At 49.0% G+C, this 21,169-nt stretch overlaps 1 protein-coding gene across 11 annotated transcripts in view; it reads right to left on the bottom strand.

Annotated features, from left to right (window-relative positions):
• The window catches only part of ATXN1 (ataxin 1), a 424,117-nt gene that overhangs the window by 192,639 nt on the left and 210,309 nt on the right, over positions 1–21,169 (bottom strand). For 9 of the 11 annotated variants that reach the window (XR_006717031.1, XM_045497312.1, XM_045497308.1 and 6 more), the window contains one exon: positions 11,652–11,712. The exons of the other annotated variants lie outside the window; for them this stretch is intronic. The gene's annotated coding sequence lies outside the window, so the exon portion shown is untranslated. The remainder of the gene's footprint in view (positions 1–11,651; positions 11,713–21,169) is intronic. 11 annotated transcript variants of the gene reach the window in all.

Here is a 21,169-nt window from a genome sequence, read left to right as displayed (position 1 = left end):
CCGTCACCTCTCAACTCCACGGAAAGGAGTGCACGTTAAATGGAAACCAAAGCCAGGGTTGTGCTTACTGGGCGCTCTGCTAGGAGCCTGCACCCCGCACTCCGAGGATGAAGTCGGCGCACCCGTTTTCCTCATACTAAATGAAAAAAAAAAACCAAACCCCCAAAAAACAACACAGCACTTCCAAGCTCTAAGCACTTGAGAGGCTCTCTTCCAAGCATTTTTTTTTTTTTTAATTTTTTTTTTTTTTCAACGTTTATTTTATTTTTGGGACAGAGAGAGACAGAGCATGAACGGGGGAGGGGCAGAGAGAGAGGGAGACACAGAATCGGAAACAGGCTCCAGGCTCTGAGCCATCAGCCCAGAGCCCGACGCGGGGCTCGAACTCACAGACCGCGAGATCGTGACCTGGCTGAAGTCGGACGCTTAACCGACTGCGCCACCCAGGCGCCCATCCCTTTTAAGACAGAAACAAGTTTAGAAGGCAAGCTTTTTTATTTTTTTCTTCCCAATATGTCCAAAAAAAAGCCAAGAGGACCAGAAGGGGCTGAGGAATGTGTGCAGCGGGCCCTGCGACCCACTTTCTCAGGGTCCCGTCCACGGGTCTCCAGACACCAAGAGCGACGGCAGGTCAGGGCGGGCACCAAAGCCAGAAGCCTCGGCGGAAGGCACCACAGCGACGGGGACGGCGGCTCGGACCCTGTGCCCACCGCCATCGGCACCCAGCCGGAAGTAAGTAACAAGCGTCGCTTTCTAGGAATGTGGTGGCTGGCACCACGTGCCCTCCTTCCGCGTGGGTTTGTTCCGGCCAAACAGGACACAGCAGAGGCGCGGTGAGGGCCCCGTCGGGCTCAAGTTGCGTGTGTCTTCGGCATCAGTCCTTTCGGCACGAGCATACTGCAGAGGTGCGGCTAAGAGGAGGGGGGGTGGCGTCCGGAGTCGCCTCTGTGCCGATCTAATCTCAGGTCTCAAGGTTTCCGCTCCTGACTTGAGGAAGACATATTAAATACCCAGCAACGTGTTGATCTTCGTTAAACCACGAACGGCCTCTCAGACACATCCTGATGGGACACAGGTTACCGTTCGTCCTGATGGAAAGTGATCAAAAGCCCCCAGACGCTTTGGTGAGCTTGCTCGCCAGCGCGACCCTGCTTTACTTTCCACGTAGACTACATCAAAAGAATACAGATATCACTGGAGACTCAGGACGTTTCAAGTCTCCAGGGCTAGTGCGAAACTGCCGCTAGTGCGAAACTGCCCCTCGAAGCTATGGAAGATGGGGGACAAAAATTAAAGCCGGCTTCTACCTTCCCCTGCAACACACAACACCGAAGTCTAGTCATAGGTTAGCCATGCGTCTAAAGATACACCTCCCCCTGAGATGATAGAAGGTCCCGATCATCTAGCTCCTCCAAAGGAACTTACTTACAGATCAGTCGAACGACTCATGGCGAATTAATGGGCCCATAAGAGGCACTGCAAAGACCTGGAAGGCCATGTGTCTGCCATGGACAGGGGGCCCTATGCCTTGTCCAGCTGTAGGAAGGGGGAGGCGCTGTGTAGAAGGCAGCAGCAAGGAAAGCAGGAGGGCCAAGGGCATCTGCGGGAGAGGGCAGAGACTTCACAGCCCTCCTGCTCTGTTACGATTCCTGCACCTCTGGCCAAGGTGCCTGCTTCACAGAGCAGGGGGAAAGGACGAGGTGTTAGGAGTTCTCTTCTCCCCCGGTAGCATGTGGCTGGCATCAGCCGACGTTCAGGGAAAAGAGATGTGGGGGTAATGGAGGCCGGGCACTCTTCTCCGGCTCCTCTGAGCTAAGAGTTGCTGCCTGTGGGCTGCACACCGCCTCACCTTGTCTCATTAGACTGTCCTCTGTCCCTAGACACCTGCACCCATGCGAGGGGACGTGACGAACCCTGGCAAGGATAACGGCATGCGGCGCCTTCCTCCTCTCCGCCGTCCGTCACACAGCATTCTCCCTCCTGTCTTTCAAATCAAGCCTGGCTCTCCCATCGGACCAGAAGGACTGAGGAAGCAGTGCGCGGTGGCCTTGCGAGGCTCAGAAAAACCGTGCAAAAGCTGGACTAACCAGCGAAACACCCCCACTCGTTTCCCAGAGCCGTGGGGAGGCTGTGTCTAACAGCAAGGCAAGCCAGCGGGAGCCAGAGAGGTTTCACGGCGTGGGCCGGGAGCCCCCCTCTTCTTGGGGGTGAGACGCAGAACCACACATCGAATTTTACTTTGCTGGCCCACATTTCAACCACTTTATCTCCACTAGAGGGCCAGGATGGCGACGAAATTTCAGCCTAACACTGTGTTTGCTGCCGATTTAAGATTTAATCCTAGACCTCCGGGAGGGAGAGGCAGGGGAAGGAAGAGATCGTGGAAAGGCGGGGGTGACCACGATAATGCAGTCACTCCAAGAGGCTTGCGTCGGTCCACGGTTATGCTGTGGTTCTACCTGGGAAGCCCCAACCCACGGAATGACACTGAGATAAGCCCAAAACCTACAGAAGGGAGGACACCTTGCACAGCCCGTTTCTTCTGTCCAAGTGATCACGCTGCTGTCGCTCGGCTCTTTTTTTCCAGCGTCTCCCAAATCTGTCCCTTCATTACGCCCCCACATGAGCTCTCAAAATCTCAGCTCCTTATGCTTGTTAATAACCTCCTCACCGGGGCCTCCGTGTCTGGTTTTCTCCCCACCACCTCATGGGCCGTGAACACAGCGGTAAAGCTCATCTCGCTGCAACACGGTTGGTCACATCACCGGCTTGCTAAAAAAACCTCCGGGGACCACCAACCCCGGATTCAGGACCCTCTCCACGGCACTGTCCCATTCATGTGTTCACACTGACAGGCAGAGGGCTCAGCCCCCTCCCTGTCCACCACCCCCACCCCACACCGGGAATAAACAAGCACCGTTTTCTAGGATTGGTTAGCGGTCATGATCACGGGTGCCTCCTTGGGTGCTGGTTTCTCTTGGCCAACTGCTACGTAGCGAGATGTGGTCGAGAGACCCATTCTTTGGTCTGACACGTGCGCTGTGACCTCCACACTACCTTCCCAAGGCAGTTTTCTGCTTTCTTTCCATACACTCTCTGTCCTGTATTGATTCATACATACAGCTTCCAGTTTCTTTTTCACATGCAGCTGCCGTGTGCTTCGCTCAGTATATGTTTTGCTCCCGTCTGAACCCCGCTCCAGTCCCTGCTCCGGTTGGGAGCTGGGCTGCCGCGTACCCGCCAGGACCCTAGGAGGCGAGGCAGTGGGTGAAGGTGTGAGCCTGATACAGGAGAGAGACGGTGCGGCGTGGTCAAAGACACCCGGGTTGGAATCATGGAAGCACTCTGGACAGATTAACTGCTCCCTCCCTCATTAAGTTTCTTAATTTTTTTTTTTTTAATTTTTTTTTTCAACGTTTATTTATTTTTGGGACAGAGAGAGACAGAGCATGAACGGGGGAGGGGCAGAGAGAGAGGGAGACACAGAATCGGAAACAGGCTCCAGGCTCCGAACCATCAGCCCAGAGCCCGACGCGGGGCTCGAACTCACGGACCGCGAGATCGTGACCTGGCTGAAGTCGGACGCTTAACCGACTGCACCACCCAGGCGCCCCAAGTTTCTTAATTTTTAAATAAGGGCAGTGATCCCTACCTCATTCAAGAAGAACAAAGCGAGGGGCGCCTGGGTGGCTCGGTCGGACTTCGGCTCAGGTCACGATCTCGCGGTCTGTGGGTTTGGGCCCCGCGTCAGGCTCAGTGCTGACAGCTCGGAGCCCGGAGCCTGCTTCGGGTCTGTGTGTGTGTCTCTCTCTCTGCCCCTCCCCCACTCATGCTCTGTCTCTGTCTCTCTCTCGAAAATAAATCAAGATTAAAAAAATTGTAAAAAAAAAAAAAAAGAACAAGGCAAGAAAAGGCAGGCTGACACCAGACAACACGTGAACTGTGGAGTCACGCTGTGGACAGTTAGACAGCGGTGTGGTTAAGAGGCGGGGCTGAAGGTTGGGCATGAGCCCAACCACCGGCCCTACTGGATGTAATCTGCCCGTGTCTTGATGATGTTCTGTTCACCATGGCTCATTAACGCTAGCTATGTGGTGGCTTGTTCGCATGCTCTTTTAAGTTTAGTAAAACCCTCTGACCAAGTCTGGGCTTCCGGGCGCCATATGCATTTATAAATACCATCAGGCGTGAGGGACAGTTCGTTCCTATGCTCACTCATTCTTTCAGCCTGCAAATATTCATGGAGCACCTACTGTGTGCTGGGCGGGAGAGAGACAAAAATGAACGAGAGGGCTAGAATGATACGAGCTGTATAAAAAGCTGGAAGCAGTGTCTTGGGCACAGCAGATGGTGTGTGTCACTTCCAGGGCAAAGCTCTGAAGCGTTTCATTGCTGGTGCAAATGTCCAGCTTCTCCCTCTTCCCTGCGATCACGAAGGAGACCGCTAGGCAGCCGCATAAAAAGAGCAGAGCAGGCTGCATCACAGAGCGATGCCTGGAAGACTGGAGACTCACCGGATCCACAGTGGACCCTGCAGGAGTGAAAGCTAAACTTGTGAAGACTATAGGGTTGACTCTTCACGCAGCACAGCCCCGCCCTACCCTGATTAATACAACAACTTCCATTTTCTCTAATGTTACCATCTGGCAAACAAGCATGTGTACTAATGCCCCGTGATGGTTCTCCTATGGACCGCCCTTAATTTCTCTAAATTTCCTTGACTTTGCCTGTGATCATGCCCTGTCCTTCCAACAAGGCTGGAGCCCTCCATATACAGTGACCTTGGATTACACTTCTGGGGTTCTCCTCTTTACCATCCCCACCATTCCCTCCAAATTTGGGCATGAGCCTTGAACACAGCAACTGTTTAATTCATGACTAATGACTTCATATTTTAGGAAATAATCAGGAAATATTAGGAATAATTCCCTAATATTGGGAAGTCATTCCCCCAATATAATGGCAGTTGTTTATTTTCATTAACCAATACCACTATGCTGGCTGGCATGGATAATTATGAATTAAGCTTGATAGCTACAGTAAGACTTTAGGGATTCATGTGTGGATTTACTGCAGCCCTGGCCTCAGGATTCTATGTCAACCATGGCTAATCACAGGTTGTTTGCTAATTGTTTCTTCCTCACTGATTTTGTGGATCCCAGTGTCTGTGGCCCTATCACATGAGATTGGTCTGGGCTTCCAGGATTCTCATTCATTCGTTTAAGCATACAATCATTCTCTGAGAGTCAGCAGAGGAGAACAGCTATGGCATCAACTAGCTGTGAGAACCTTACTAGTCACCTTATCTCTTTGTGTGCCGTCCGTTTGCCCCCCTATAAGGCAGGAGTTAAAAATGCATCTCAGGGCGACTGGGTAGCTCAGTCAGTTAATCTTCCAACTCTTGATTTCAGCTCAGGTCGTGACCCCAAGGTTCATGGGATCAAGCCCCGCATCGGGCTTCGAGCAGACAGCATGGAGCTCGCTTGGGATTTTCTCTCCCTCTCCTCTCTCTCTGCCCCTCCCCGTTCATGCACATGCACTTTTTTTCTCACTCTCTCTCTCTCTCTCTCAAAATAAATAAACTAAAAAAAAAAAATGTATCTTGTAAAGTGGTTGTAAGAATCATACCAGCTAGGGGCGCCTGGGTGGCGCAGTCGGTTAAGTGTCCGACTTCAGCCAGGTCACGATCTCGCGGTGCGTGAGTTCAAGCCCCGCGTCGGGCTCTGGGCTGATGGCTCAGAGCCTGGAGCCTGTTTCCGATTCTGTGTCTCCCTCTCTCTCTGCCCCTCCCCCGTTCATGCTCTGTCTCTCTCTGTCCCAAAAATAAATAAACGTTGAAAAAAAAAATTAAAAAAAAAAAAGAATCATACCAGCTATATATATATATATGGCACTGGGAAAGTGGTTGTCAGTACTAGAATATAGTGGTTCCTGGCATGGTGTAAGTACTCTGAATGCTAATACGATTATTTACTGAGCACCTACTATATGGCAGATATTAGAGGGACAAGGATGAATAAGAACAAGAGGCTGTCCCGTCCCCAAGGAGTTTAAAATCTAGTAACAGTGATAAATGTATAAGCAAATAAGTGAACCGAAGGGTCCAAGAGCCAGAGAGAGAGAGAGAGAGAGAGAATAAACACATGCACACACTCACACGGCAGATACCGTCCCACGTGCATCCACGGACACACACACACACACACGTGCCGTGTGCAACTGCCAGCAACTGGTGAGCTACACACAAGAAGGTGCTCCTTCCCCTCGGAAGAAGGGAAGCCAGGAAGGGCTCTGCAGAGAACACGATAGCTGGACCGAGTCTCCTGGGACGAGCGGGTATTTGCCAGGCAGGGGAGGGCACGGGGGCATCCAGGCAATCGAGGCACGTGAGAAGAGGCGTAAGACCCCACTGACTCATCTAACAGATATTTATCACACGCTACCTATGAACTTGGCACAGCTTTAAGTACTTGGATGCGGCAGTTGAGGATACTGATGGGGTTTTTGCTTTCAGTGAGCTAACATTCTAATCGAGGAGATGAACAGGAAACCCAGTAAACAAGTCTATCAATCAAAGAGCTACGGAGAAAGCACAGTGGCTCCGATGTCTGGAGTGAGGCTGGGGATGGCTTGCCCAGAGTAGCGCGCACAGCATGAGAGGTATAAGCAGAGCCACTGTCCCCTCTGTCCTCCATGCCGGATTTTTCCCCGAACCTCCTCTCACCCCACTGGCTGTGGCCCACAGACTCACAATCTTCCTGCGGGTGGACTGTTCTAGACCCAGACTGGGGACGAGGGAGGGGGAGGCCCATGTCTGGCTTTCAACCTAAGACACAGCTTCTGACTCCGTCGCTGTTAGCTGTCACACAGGTGCATTTTGGCCTCCACGTGCCTTATTGTGCTTAGTCTCATTTCTCTGCTGCCGCAGAACTTGGGAAGGGAAGGGCACTCTTATTAAGATAAAAGTTTTCATCCGATAAAAACCTTCCCTCCCTCAACAGACCTCAAAACTAAATTAGGAACCACTATCCTCATCTATCAAACCTGTCACCTTAATGAAAAAATCTTTCAAATCTTTTACTTAATAGCTCCAAAGACATTGCCAGGGGTGTGTCTGAGAAGTCTGCCCCGAATGGTATAATAAGGCAAATTCAATAGTGGGAGCAAATACTGGGGGATGGGGGGAGAACAGGAACGATTTCAGCACCCGCGTCAAACCCCAGGGCACCCACTTCATGGGTGGCAGCCACAAGGAGGAAGATGAGAGAATGTGAAATCTTTACATGTTACCTTCTGACTGCATATCTACACGTTTTTTTACAACCATGCTAGAAAAAGGATTCCTTGAATTCATCTTTTCTCTGACGAATTCAAAAGCACTTTCCATGTGTTCGCACGCTTGATTCACAACTTCCTTATGAGACAGGATGGGACTAGAATGTTATCAGGAAGAAATATTCATGGCCTGGTTACTATCTACAGGGCTCAGTTCTGAGCATTAGGGAACTGGAAGAAAGAAAGAAGGAAAGAGGGAAAGGGGAGGAAAGAAAGAAAGGAAGGAAGAAAGAAAGAAGGAAAGAAAGAGAGAAAGAGAGAAAAGGAAGGAAGGAAGAAGGAAGGAAGGAAGGAAGGAAGGAAGGAAGGAAGGAAGGAAGGGGGGGAGGGAGGGAGGGAAGGAGGGAGGGAGGGAGGGAGGAAGGGAAGGAAGGAAGGAAGACAAAGCTTAAGATGATTGGTTCCTGACCTTGAATGCCCTACCCTCTATCTGAAAGACTGCTCAGATCCCCAAAGCATTATGCATGAAAAAAGGAAATACAAGACACCTGTCAAATAGATGGTAAAGATTTTTAAAAATGCTCTGGGAGTTCAGGGGAAAGGAACATCTGTTGAAATCAAGAGTGATTACAATGGTTTCATGGAGGAGTTCTACATTATTATTATTATTTTTTTTTAGTGTTTATTTTTGAGAGACACACACACACACACACACAGAGCATGGGCAGGGGAGGGGCAGAGAGAGAGAGAGAGGGAGACACAGAATCCGAAGCAGGCTCCAGGCTCCGAGCCGTCAGCACAGAACCTGACGGGGGGCTCGAACGCACGAACTGCGAGATCATGACCCGAGGCGAAGTTGGACGCTTAACCGATGGAGCCCCCCAGGCGCCCCTCACGGGGAAGTTTATAGATGGGAAAACATCAGAGAGAGGTTAAAACCCTAGCTATATGTGCTGGAGGAACCACACTCAGAGACTGAACCTCTGGTGGAAGCTGCTAGAAAATCAGCGATGCGCCCTGGACTTCTTCGTGCAGTCCTACTGCGCCTGGCCTCCTGGCATCACACTCTACCCTGGAAAGCGTCTCCTGAATCTGAGGAGCACAGTAAAAGGGTTCTCTGTTTCCCTAGATTTCCCACTCGCTCCGGTCCACTGCCCACTTTCCAGCCAGAAGCAGGACGGGGACCGTAGGCGAGCGTGAACAGCAGGGTCAGTTAGTAACAATCACGAAGTCCCGACCCGCTGAAGGAGGGGGGAGGCCGGCCCGGGTGAGGAGTGGGGGATCCAAAGGGGCATCGGGGCTATGCTCATCCTGCCCCGGGATACGCTGGCTGCCACGGTCATTATATTTTTTCTGGCTGCACAGACATGTTGCTATGGAACCGATACATGCCATTGCGACTTGGCCTCGAGCAAAGAAAATCACATCACTGGCAAGCGCGTTTCCCTGGATTTCCCTTAAAGGGATACCATCGACGGCACTGCTCCAGCTCGGAAACAACACCAGTATTGTTCCAGGGTCCAGCCCTCCGCATACCATGAAACGGAGCCCAGCCGCTCGTGTTCTACAAGGTGTCCACGCACGTGGCACGTGGGCCTACGTGGTCCAAACCCCAAGTGTGGGGACCGGCCCCTACCCGCTTTTTAAGTAGGAAACGCATGGCTTCGGTTTCTGTTCAATTTCCCTGCAACTGGTCACAGTCAACAGGCTGCAGTATTTGGGGGGATGATTTGACGCCTCCTGATTGTCAGCTTCGCGCCATTCATGACCCCGGTGGGGACCGAGTAGCCCCAAGTGGTCCGCCCGCCCCCCCCCCCCAGCTTTACCGTTCTCGCTTCAGGCCTCACTAGCAGCCGCTTGCTTGCTTGCTTTCTCTCTCTCTCTCTCCCTCCCTCCCTCTTTCTTTCCTTTTCTTTCTCTCTCTCTCTCTCCCTTTTTCTCTCTCTCTCCCTCCCTCCCTCTTTCTTTCTTTTTCTCTCTCTCTCTCTCCCTCCCTCCCTCTTTTTCTTTCTTTCTCTCTATCTCCCTTCCTTTCTTTTTCTTTCTCTCTCTCTCTCTCTCCCTTTTTCTCTCTCTCTCCCTCCCTCCCTCTTTCTTTCTTTTTCTTTCTCTCTCTCTCCCTCCCTCCCTCTTTCTTTCTTTTTCTTTCTCTCTCTCTCCCTCCCTCCCTCTTTCTTTCCTTTTCTTACTTTCTCTCTCTCTCTCCCTCCCTCTTTCTTTCTTTCTTTTTCTTCCTCTTTCTTTCTCTTTTTCTTTCTTTCTCTCTCTCTCTCCCTCTTTCTTTCTCTCCTTCTCCCTCCTTTCTTTTTCTTTCTTTCTCTCTCCCTCCCTCTTTGTTTTTCTTCCTCTTTCTTCCTCTTTTTCTTTCTCTTTCTTTCTCTCTCTCTCTCCCTCCCACTTTCTTTCTTTTTCTTTCTCTCTCTCTCCCTCCTTCTTTCTCTCTCTCTCTCTCTCTCTCCCTCCCTCTTTCTTTCTTTCATTTTCTTTCTCTCTCTCCCTCCCTTTCTTTCTTTCTTTCTTTCTTTCTTTCTTTCTTTCTTTCTCTAAATGAAAAGTACAAAGCAGGTGTGGGATCTGGCCCTTCCCCACGTTGCTGAGGCCCTTAACTGCCGTCTATTTTAGTCTTATCCATTTCTTGATCCCACAGAGACCCTTGGGTTCTCCAGGAAGCAGGGGACCTCACGTCCCCACATTATATACGGTGGTGTGTGCTCTGGGGATAAAGCTGTTGGGCTTTTCTTGGGTAAGATGAGAATATGGAAACCTTCAAGTTGCACCCCCTAACAAATACACATTCCTGCGCTCCGTGCATCTGGGGACGGGACAGGAGGGTCAGGATTAGGGTAGGAAGCAGATGATCGCCAGTGAAGTAGCAAAGCCATGTTCCCGATTCCATTAGAAATCAAACCGTCTCCGTCCCCAATACAAAGCCATTGAGTTCCTTAATGATGACTCCCATTAGGATGGAAAGGAAGCTCCCACTCGTTACGATAAGGTGATTAAGTTGCCAAGTGGATGAAACAATAGACACAGCTTCTCAATACTACACTTGGACCATCCCGCGCGGAGACGGAATGCTTTGGAAATACGTGCATTTGGCTCTCCGACCCCAATGAACCCGGTCCAGAGCCAGCTCTGGCACAGGCACCCTTGCAAGGACCGCAGATCAGCCCGCCTTCTGGGGTTCCGGAGGACGATCACTGTCTCACTCCTCTCTCCATCGTACTCCACAACAGCACTCTCATGTGAGAACCAGTACAACCTTTTTTTTTTTTTAATGACGAAATGTTTCTCCGGAAGTGTCTACGACTGCAGGTCAAATCTGTACTGCACCATCAGGAACTTGTTAGGCATTACTCTGCAGGTGCAGACAGTCCCGGGGGGTGGGGGTGGGGGGGGGTGCAGGTCCGCAGCTGGCCAGCACGCATCTGCAGGTGCAGCACGGCTTCTAGCTGCAGAACAGACGCACCGCCGAGTCTGGGCTCGTGTCGTGGCACTGGGGACGCAGTGGTTTGGGAGGCGCAAAGGAAAACATCGCCTCCCAGATGAGGTCCGTGACGGGAGCGTCCCGGGTACTCCCGCTCGGCCAACCCCTCTCGGTAGTAGCCAGGGAGGATTCCTAGAAAGTTAAATAGTTAAACAGCATCCCTCTTGATAGGTGCCTTAGAGGGATATTATCAGGTCAAACCACCTGCAGCCTTGTATCCTCAGAAAGGAGATTCCAAAGACGGTGCTGTGCCGGGTGGGGTCGGGTCAGGGGCGGGCGGGGGGGGAAGCAGGGGAAACCACCACGCAGCTGGAGTCAAGTGCGTCTCATCACTCCAGCTCTACCGCTGTCTGAGAAGCCCCTGGACAGAGGATACGAAGCCCTCTGGGCCTCAGTTGCCCCATCTGTGCATAGGGCCTTTGCCAGATGGGCTCTAAGGTCCCATGTACTGTTCACATCCTATTATTCCCTGTCACGATACTCAAGACACAGTGTGTCTTATGAACAAAACGGACGGTTTCTCCTTGCCCACGGCTGTATTTCTGTGCAAGTCATGGGGGGAAAAAAGAGAGCCTTCTCTCTTAATCCTCTCTGCTAGCTGCACAAGGTAACAGCGACGATGGTAATAATTCATAAGAGGCAAAACATGCGTGTGGCAAAAAGAAACAGCAGAAAGATACGAGAGAGAAGCCTTCCCTTCTGAAGGCAAGAGATCTGAACCTTTTAGTTCCAAGTGGGAGAAACTTCTAGAGAACACCTGCTATGAAGCACTTTTTCTTGGAGCATCACAATAACCGGATAAAATCTTGATGCGAAAATATAATCAAAAATACATACACATTATGAAAGATAAAGTAAAAACATAGAAAAGAGTCAGAGGGGCACTCACCCTATGAAAACGGCAGACCGGTTTCTTTTCACCAAGAAAAAGGACTAATTTCTTTGGAAAACTGGAAGAGAAAAAGATTTTAAATGAACAACGTGAAGTCTGTATTAGAGGTCAGTGCAGGTGTGCAGGCCCAGAGATTATAAAAAATCCCAGCTCCCAGCACTTGGGCCACTTAGTAGGCGCACAATTGTCTGATGGATGGTGGGCATCTGATTGAGCAACCACATGGATTTTGAAAACAGGAGCTTTCAACGTTTAATATGCAGAAAGGAAGCATGTGCATGATTTTTTTTTTTTTAAGATTTATTTATTTTTCAGAGAGAGAGCACAAGCAGGGAAGGGGCAGAAAGGGAGAGAATATCCGAAGCAGGCTCTGAGCTGACAGCGGTGAGCCCGACGCGGGCCTCGAACCCATGAGCTGTGAGATCGTGACGTGAGCCGAAGTCGGGTGCTAAACGGACTGAGCCACCCGGGCGCCCCGTGCAAGATTCCTTTGTCGCGAAATGCACGAACCTTGTGATGTATATGGTGGTGCCCGGGAAACCATTTTTCAGGGGGATCTGTTAAAATCCCATTTTTCAGGCGGACTGTCTGTGGTCCCACGGTGGGGCTAACTGAAGATGCCTTAATGAAGTGTACCCCATAACTGCCCTGTGCCCTCTCCCCACACCCCTTCCCCACCACAAAATGTACACCCACAACTCCGTGCACCCCCCCGCTGAAGTCAGTAACCCCACAGGGATCTGTAATTGGGTTCCTATGGGAATGTGAACTTGGTCGAGAGGCGCTGGAGGCCACATCTCGGGCCAACTGAGTAATCCCACGAAGAAGCCACGGCGTTTTGGGATCAAGTGTGGGAAAGAACGGAGAGGATGTGAATGTTGGAAGCGGAAGCCTGAAAGACGAAGGGAGATCAGGGGTGACTTCAACAGGCTGTGTAATCTCTGTCACATAAGGAACTCTGCTCAAGATCCAAGTTTTTAAAAATTTCCAGAGACTGTTTCAAAGACGCCTTTGCAGGCTTAGGAGGGAACGTGAGGCAGAGCTGGTCTAGCTCCCGAGAGTGGCAAGTTTCACACGATCCCAGAGCATTTGGGAGTAAGTCTACGAGCTGGAAGAAGCCACTGCTTGCTGCTCCTCTCTTGCCCTACAAGGAAGAGAGCGCTGTGGCCGTTCAGACAGTAGGGACAGTCTCCTCCTCAGGACACCCACGGGTGGCAGATTCCCAGACCCAGTGCCTCAGAATCTCCAAGGCGCACCTCCCAGCCACAGAGAGAGAAACCTGCCTCCTAGACTTTCAGGCTGTGCTGGGGGACGGGAGGGCTCCCCAGACCATGTGGTTCTGCCTCTGGAGAAGTTCACGGTCTACCTGAAAACACTCCAGGGTAACAACACAGGAGCAAAGGAGGGTCCAAAGCTGGTGCCATCTCTCAGCACCTTCTTTTTAAAGCAACACTTTAATGATCCGCTCGCATAAATTAACCGTTTTCATCCTCACAGTGGCAAGATGTCTACAGTCAGAACCACAGGGATCAGAAAAGCTGATTTTCGGAGTCAGACCCGAGTCGGCATCTCAGGTCCGTCGCACATCAGCTGTGGGACTCAAGGCGCATACACGCTCAGGACCCTTTCTTTCCTCGGGGGCAATACTGTACCCACCGTGTATCACGTTTCAAGCTCTTGGTGGGTGGCTTGGGACGTAGAAGGCACTTAGGAAAAAGAAAACGCTTTGACGCTAGGTGACACAACACATTTCTCTGTCTGCAACAATCCAGATGACACAGGAGAGATTTTTATAATTTCGTAATTTATCAAAATGTGAGCACCTGTATTGCATTCTCTTTCTCTGCAACCCCTCAAAATTAGATGAGACAAATGAGAGCCAAGTAGAACATTTACCGTGAACAATTAGATAATATACACGAGGAAACAGCCCAAAGGGAGCAAATCAGCAGGCCCCACTAACAATCACTATGCACATTTTGGCTCACAAGGCTCTAGGCTCTCTCCTACACTCAAGTGCACAGAATTTATTAGACGTATACTTAAATAAATAAAATTATATACACACCTATTGTTTAGTCATAGCATACTATGGTAGTATTCACATTGTTTTTCAGCCCGATAATATTTTACTTATTATATTACAAACCTCTTTTCCTATCAATAAATCCATCCCCATCATAATTCTTTTTAATTTTTCAGTTTAAAAATGTTATTTCTTTCAAAGCAGGCTTCACGCCCGGTGTGGCGCCCAATGTGGGGCTCAGACTCACAATCCTGAGATCGACACCTGAGCTGAGATCAAGTGTCATACGCTTAACTGACTGAGCCACCCAGGCGTCCCACCATCAAAATTCTTAAACTACAAGAGCAGCGCGTGGAAAGAATGAACCACTCGATAAACAGGGGCTAAATGTACAGTCTACCAAAGTGCCCCACATTTATGAGAAATGTGGTACAGAGTCTACCAAAGTGCCCCACATTTATGAGAAATGTGGTACCACGTGTGGTAGCACATGGTTCTTTCCTTTGACATTTTTGTCAAGATACAGAAAAAGCAGACGATATAAACACCAGAGGTCTTAACGAAAAATTGTTTGGGTTTGAGTGGGTGTCCGTTAGAAGACTACAAACCGGCCCTAACACCACAGGGAATAATATCACAAAGGACAGCATTCAGCGAGTTTCCAATCTACTGGAAGGGGACGACACTTCAAAGCCCGGGGCCAATGATGGATAGAGGTGTCTACTCCAGCTACAAAATCGTAAGTGTGTCCTGTTTCAGTGTGATGACGGTAAAGTTACTTCATGACAGAAAGGTAAACTGAACATTGTAGATCCTTGAGTGGATCTGGGCTTAAAAATCATCATCACATTACATAAACTTCAAAACCTGAAAAACAATCAGAATTTACCATGTTTAGAAAACGTCTAGAGGTGGAGTGTTTGTGCAGCCCCCATATTTCTAATCTAGCTTCCTTCTTGAAGGGAATGGTTGAGTTGCTAAAACATACGTGATACAGTTTTGCTTGAGTTGCACGACACATCCTCGTCCCTGATTGAGAAAATCGTGCCATACCTCGAAATGCGACGGACTGGCAAAATTTTAGGAAAATACCGCTTTTGAGGGAAGGCTCGGGAGTGGACGTATCCCCACAACCGGCAAAGAGCAAGGGTGCTGATTCCTCCTCCAGTCGTTAACGTAATCAACCCTTCTAAGGATTGCCAGCACTGCCGGGACAAGCAGGCAGGACATGGGGGGACTGGCAGGGAGCAACAGAGAAAGACAGGACTTAACTGTGGCAGCAGAGGAATGCCAGATCTGACACCAACTGGGAAATCCCAGAGAGACCAAACGTGAAGAAACAAAGAAGAGAGACATCACCGTTTGACTTCTGAAACAGCCAATGAACAGGTGCTAGGCCACTTTGCATTCTACCTTCCAACCAAAGTTCCCCAAACTTCACCCATCCCCTGTCCAGCTGATGCAATTTTTAGGGGAAGTGACGGTCTGTGAAGGACTCATGCTCTTGGAAGAGACTTCTACTGTTCTGTCTTGACCACATGAAGAGTCAACATTAGGAGATAAGAACACAGATCTTAAATTTTAGCCCTGGATGGAATCTGAAAAACATCTCCCCCGCTACTCACACTAGGGACTTTCTAGCACAGAATATGGGCTGTGTGACTCTTAACAGATCTCCTTTGGTGGCAAAATTCAGGAGCCAGTGAGCTGTCCCTAGATCTGACAGTGAACGTCTTATAAGAACAGAGGTTTCGCTTTGCTTAACTCTGTTGTGGTCTCTGCTTTCTCCATGATAAAGAACCAGAGGGCCGGGCCACGCTGTATGCTATGCTGTGTCTCCAAGGCTAAATGATGCGCATTCTTAAATTTGCTTTCAAAGGGTCCTTCCTATCTTCTGATGGTGCACGTGGGGTGGCCCAACACTCATTCCGTATCTCAGACCTGTAGAGACGTGGAAAATTGTACCTTAAATTCTAACATCTTCGTCCAACTGCATACCTCTGGCAATGATGATCTAGCCAGGAAAACTGTGCTACTCTATGTCCCACACACGTACAATCTATTTTTGGACTACTGACTTTGGAAATGCGTATCTTCTCATTGTACGATCATGTAGTATCATCCTAGGCAATCACACTGGATTCCTTAATATTAGCTACAAGCACGTACTGAGTGTCCTGGCACCACGCATGTGGATTTTTATAAGAAAAGCTTCAGTTAAATACCATTCTGTGCAACACACACAAAAGAGCATTTACTTGCACCAAATAAGCAGAAACTCCTTTTTCGGGCTGTTGTGGTTGTTTTTAATGTTTATTTATTTTTGAGAGAGACAGATCATGAGCAGGGGAGGGGCAGAGAGAAAGAGAGAGAGAGAGAGAGAGAGAGAGAGAGAGAGAGACAGAATGCAAAGCAGGCTCCAGGCTCTGAGCTGTCAGCACAGAGCCCGACGCGGGGCTCAAACTCATGGGCTGGGAGATCATGACCTGAGCCGAAGTCGGACACTGAACCGACTGAGCCACCCGGGCGCCCCTCAGGTTGTTTAATGGAGGCAGCAAGCAAGGATGCCCGAACAAAAGTTATCCAGGACATGCGGTGGTGAGCAGTGCTTTAGTCGCCCAACAGGTGCCAGGCAAGCATTCTCCAGGCAGAACAGCGGGACCAAAGTGCTGACAGTTGCAGCGACACAAAATGTAGCCTTGGCAAGTTGGTCTAACAATTACTTTGCATCATTCTGATTATGAGCCACAAGCATGCAATCAACAGCACAGAGACGATCTTAAATGATCTCCATCAGCATTTTACTTTACTTATCAAAGCGTGGCAGATGGAACACACTCTCATCTGACCTCAACGCAATGTTAATGACCCAGACACAAAGCATGCCAACCGAACAACGGCGGTGCGAGAGCACTGGCCTTGCTGGGGGCCATTGGTTACAATAGATGCACTTTATTTCGTTCAGTTTTTCCATTTATTACCTCACCATAGAAAAAGTAATATTTGTGCGTTTCTCATCTGGTAAATTTATCCACAGTCTAACTCAATGTAAAGATTTAAGTAAGTTTACAGATTCCTCCAGACTGAATATTGTGTGTCATACATTGCTCTACAAGAAGCACATCCCGTATTCCAAAATACATCTTTGTGGGTACACATCTCCCCCACTAAACTGCAGCCCAGCTCCGAGAGCCTGGAATTTACATCATTTATTTCTGTTTTCCCAACACCTAGCCCAGTGCCTGGCATATAAAATACACAGAAATGAATGAATTCTCACCGGGCCATAAACAAGAAGGCATGCACGAATGACACCAAGTTGTTCTGAGAAGTCCCTAGAACTTCAAGGGGCAAGATCTGAATTGCAGAACTTATCTTCACATTGGAATGGTAAATACATACGAAGAAATGTAGTGGAGATCTGCTCTTGGGAAGTAAAAATACACAAATATCAAAACAAAAACATACCCTTATACCGAGGGAAGAAAATCATTTGCAAAACAGCCCTCCCACTAGATCTAACCTCAACAGCAAAGCCTGTAACCGAAGAGGGGGATAGTGTCTGGGGATTGGTTTTCAAGGAGAGTAATTATAATCACAATAGGTTGGAGTACCAGCTCTTGGAGAGAAATACTGATTGCTAGATTCTGGGGGAGATTTTTCCTTCTCAAAAAGTAAAGAAAAAGGACTACAAAGTTCTTAACATATCAGCACTATTACAACTAATGCCTATCACTTCACCGATACATTTCAGTTGGGGCAGTAAGATTCCGTGAAATGGAACAGAGATTATATATTTGCCTTTATTAAAAAAAATTTTTTTTAATGTTTATTTTTGAGAGAGAGAGAGACACACACACACACACACACAGAATCCGAAGCAGGCTCCAGGCTCTGAGCTGTCAGCACAGAGCCGGATGCGGGACTCAAACTCACAAACTCACAAACTGCGAGATCATGAGCTGAGCCGAAGTCAGATGCCCAAAAGACTGAGACACCCAAGCACTCCTATATTTTGCCTTTAGATAAATATCATATCTGCAATAAAATGTGACATCTCGCCAGGTGCATCCATTATCGGGATCCTATTTGGATTATACAAATGACTGCCCTACCAACCACTGTGTATAAGAAAACGTTTTCAGGTAGATGCTACTCTCAGCTTGATGATTTCTTGGGTATCTGTGTTTGTGAGGGTGTGTGTGTGGTGGTGTGTGTGTGGAGGGGGGGGATTTTCTAGTGGTCTCAAAGGATATTATATACAATGTAATAAAGTAATATATACAATATCTTTAAAAAAAAAGGTTTTTTTAATGTTTTATTTATTTTTGAGAGAGAGAGAGAGAGACAGAGTATGAGTGGGGGAAGGGCAGAGGGAGAGGGAGACACAGAATCTGAAGCAGGTTCCAGGCTCCCAGCTGTCGGCACAGAGCCCGACATGGGACTCAAACCCGCGAACCGTGAGATCATGACCTGAGCTGAAGCCGACGCTTAATGACCCAGGCGCCCCTCTATACAATATCTTATACCCAATGTTTACTATTCTTGAATTGCCTAAACACACCACGCAGACTTTTCAAAGGCAGTGTCCATATACCTGAACGATTCTTTGAGCAGTTAGTGTAGGTTTATTGTAAGCAACGCCAAAAGGCTAAACAGGAGACGAAACAAAGTCAGCAAACAGCAGGATCTCAAAATTCCGGAGCCGGCAGTCACTGCCTTAGCAAAGCCGCCCCTCTGACTTGGGGGGAGGGAGCAAGAGAAGCCGATGCTATTTTTAGGGTGAAAGGCAGCATGTTTTTCATGCTCTACACTTTAGGGCCCTGTCCGGGCTGCAGCCTCCGTCACTGAGTTAGAGACCAAGGCTCCTTCACCAAAGTTCAATATGAATAGGACCTGGCAAGGGGGAAAGGGAAGAGTTAGATACTCCGGCTCTCAAATGTGCTGCCTGCGGCAGGGACGTTTCAGGCACATCGGGCAGTGGCACAGGAGGTGCCCCGATCAAATCACAAAGGCCTTAAGGACACAATTTTGGGACACATATAGCTGGAGTTCAGGAAATACTTTAAAAGCTGTAATACTCGTATCTATGTGATCTTTATAGTTTTCAAAGTGCTCACTATAGAATGAAAACGCAGTGTCAACATCTCTGTATCATAGACAGGACGTTTAACATGGCACCTCTCAAGTGTCGACAACAGCCAAGGGCTGGCAAACTTTTTCAGGAAACGGCCAGGTAGCAAACGTTTCAGGGCCCGATGATCTCCATCGCGACCGCTCAGCTCCGCCCACTGCGGCACCGCAGAAGCCACAGACAATACGATCCCGATGGGCGTGGCTGTGTTGCAATAAAACTTTATTTACAAAAACGGGTACGGGTGGGAATTGGCCCACAGGCCAGAGTTTGTCAACCCCTGGTCCAGAATATCATGATGCTGGGAAATAAGACATCATCTCTGCTTCTCCTCTTCCTCGAAATAGATTGTGTTTTCGTTTATGTGAACATTAACAAAGGGAACGTCACTCAAGTGGACTTGGGAGACTAGAAGGGGAGCTGCACTACTCAACATCAATCGTAGGAAAATTGTCCGTTACAGACCCCAAGGCGAGAATCAGCAGCAGGCAAGAATCAACAATCGCGGGTCCCACCAGGGGAAGATGCACCTCACAGCTCTGGCTAGCACTCAACCACCCCTCGAACACTCAGCCAGTGAGAAACGCTCATCACCTTGAACTCGTGCTCTTCTCCAATAGATTTTCATCCCAAACAACTCCTCCCAACGTCCTCCTGTTCCATAAAATAACGTCCCTTTCTTTTGTGTGCTTGACTTGCCCGTGGTTTTGCCGTAGCTTCCATGTCCCCAACAGCTGCTCTTTGCCATTCCCGAATAAACCCATTTTTGCCAACAAAGAACTGAAAGTTCTATTTTTAAGGTGAACACCTCAGCACAAAGTTAGATGGCAATAACATCCAGTAGTCAAAAGCCGTGAATGACTTAGGTTGGCGGTATCCACCGTTAAACTTCCCCCACAATAAGCAGCAAGGGCAAATTTTTCAGTACGAGGTGGAGTTTCACAGACCAGCAAGTCTCCGTGCATTCTCCCTGCATTAACGTACGTGCAAAGAGAATAGGCTGTCCCACAGAACATCAGATAAATGTCCAGTAGCCTCTTGAAGTAGTGTACTATCCAGGCAATCAAGACGAGAGCTGTGCAACCACAAAAAACAAACAACCTGATTAAAAACTGGGCAAAGGAATTGAATGGACATTCCTCCCCAGAAGACATACAAACGGCCAACCGGCACATGAAAAGCTGCTCGATATCTCTCGTCATTAGGGGAGTGCAGATCAAAACCACAATGAGACCGTTCACACCCCAGGAGGATGGCTATACACATGACAACAACAAACACAAAGCAATGAAAACAGAAGACAACACATGTTGGCCAGGATGCGGAAAAATCGCAACCCTCGCGCACGGCCAGTGAGAACGAGAAATGGTGCATTTGCTGTGCAAAACAGGATGGAGGTCCTTCCAAAAATTCAGCGCGGAATTACCACACGGTCCAGCAACTCCACTTCTGGATGTGTGCCCGAAAGGTGTGCAAGCTGGGGGTTGAACACATGTTTGCGTATACCCAGGTTTACGGCAGCACGATGCACAACACCCACAAGGCAGAAGCAGCGGCTCAAGTGTGAATAAAGAAAACGTGGTAGATCATACAACGGAATACTATTCAGCCTTAAATAGGCCAGAAACTCTGACACGGGCCACAACATGCCCAAACCCTGAGGACGTTTGCTGAGTGAAATGAGCCAGCCACGAAAAAAGACAAACACTGCATGATTCCACCTGTATGCGGTGCCCAGAATAGTAAAAGCCATGGCGATAAAAAGTAGACCAGTGGATGCCCGGAGCTGGTAGCAGGAGGGGTGAATGGGGATTTACTGCTTAATGAGTCCAGAGTTTCAGTTTGGGAAGATGAAAAGCATTCTGGAGATAGATGGAGGGGGACGGCTGCACAACGGCGTGAATGTACTTGATGGCTATGAACTGCTACTTAAAAATAGTAAATTCTCGGGGCGCCTGGGTGGCTCCGTCGGTGAAGCGTCCGACTTCGGCTCAGGTGATGATCTCGTGGTCCGTGAGTTCGAGCCCCGCGTCGGGCTCTGTGCTGACCGCTCAGAGCCTGGAGCCTGCTTTGGGTTCTGTGTGTCCCTCTCTCTGTCCCACCCCTGCTGGCATTCTCCCTCTCTCTCGCTCTCTCTCTTAAAAATAAATATGAGAAAAGTAGAAAATTCGATGTTACATACATTTTCTCACAATTAAAAAAAATAAAAAACAACTTTGCGAGCACTTGGCCCTCCATGGGAGCTTTTCAAATGATCTCTTTGGACCAGGAAAACCCAAAGACAGCCAAGTGAGCCTTGCGTGAGATGGCTGGATTATGGCAGGCCGCTAAGGAATTTGAGCGTTCTCGGAAATC

This window comes from Leopardus geoffroyi, chromosome B2 (genome assembly GCF_018350155.1).
Source record: "Leopardus geoffroyi isolate Oge1 chromosome B2, O.geoffroyi_Oge1_pat1.0, whole genome shotgun sequence".
Lineage (NCBI taxonomy): Eukaryota > Metazoa > Chordata > Mammalia > Carnivora > Felidae > Leopardus > Leopardus geoffroyi.
This window is presented reverse-complemented; position numbering and strand designations above follow the sequence as displayed.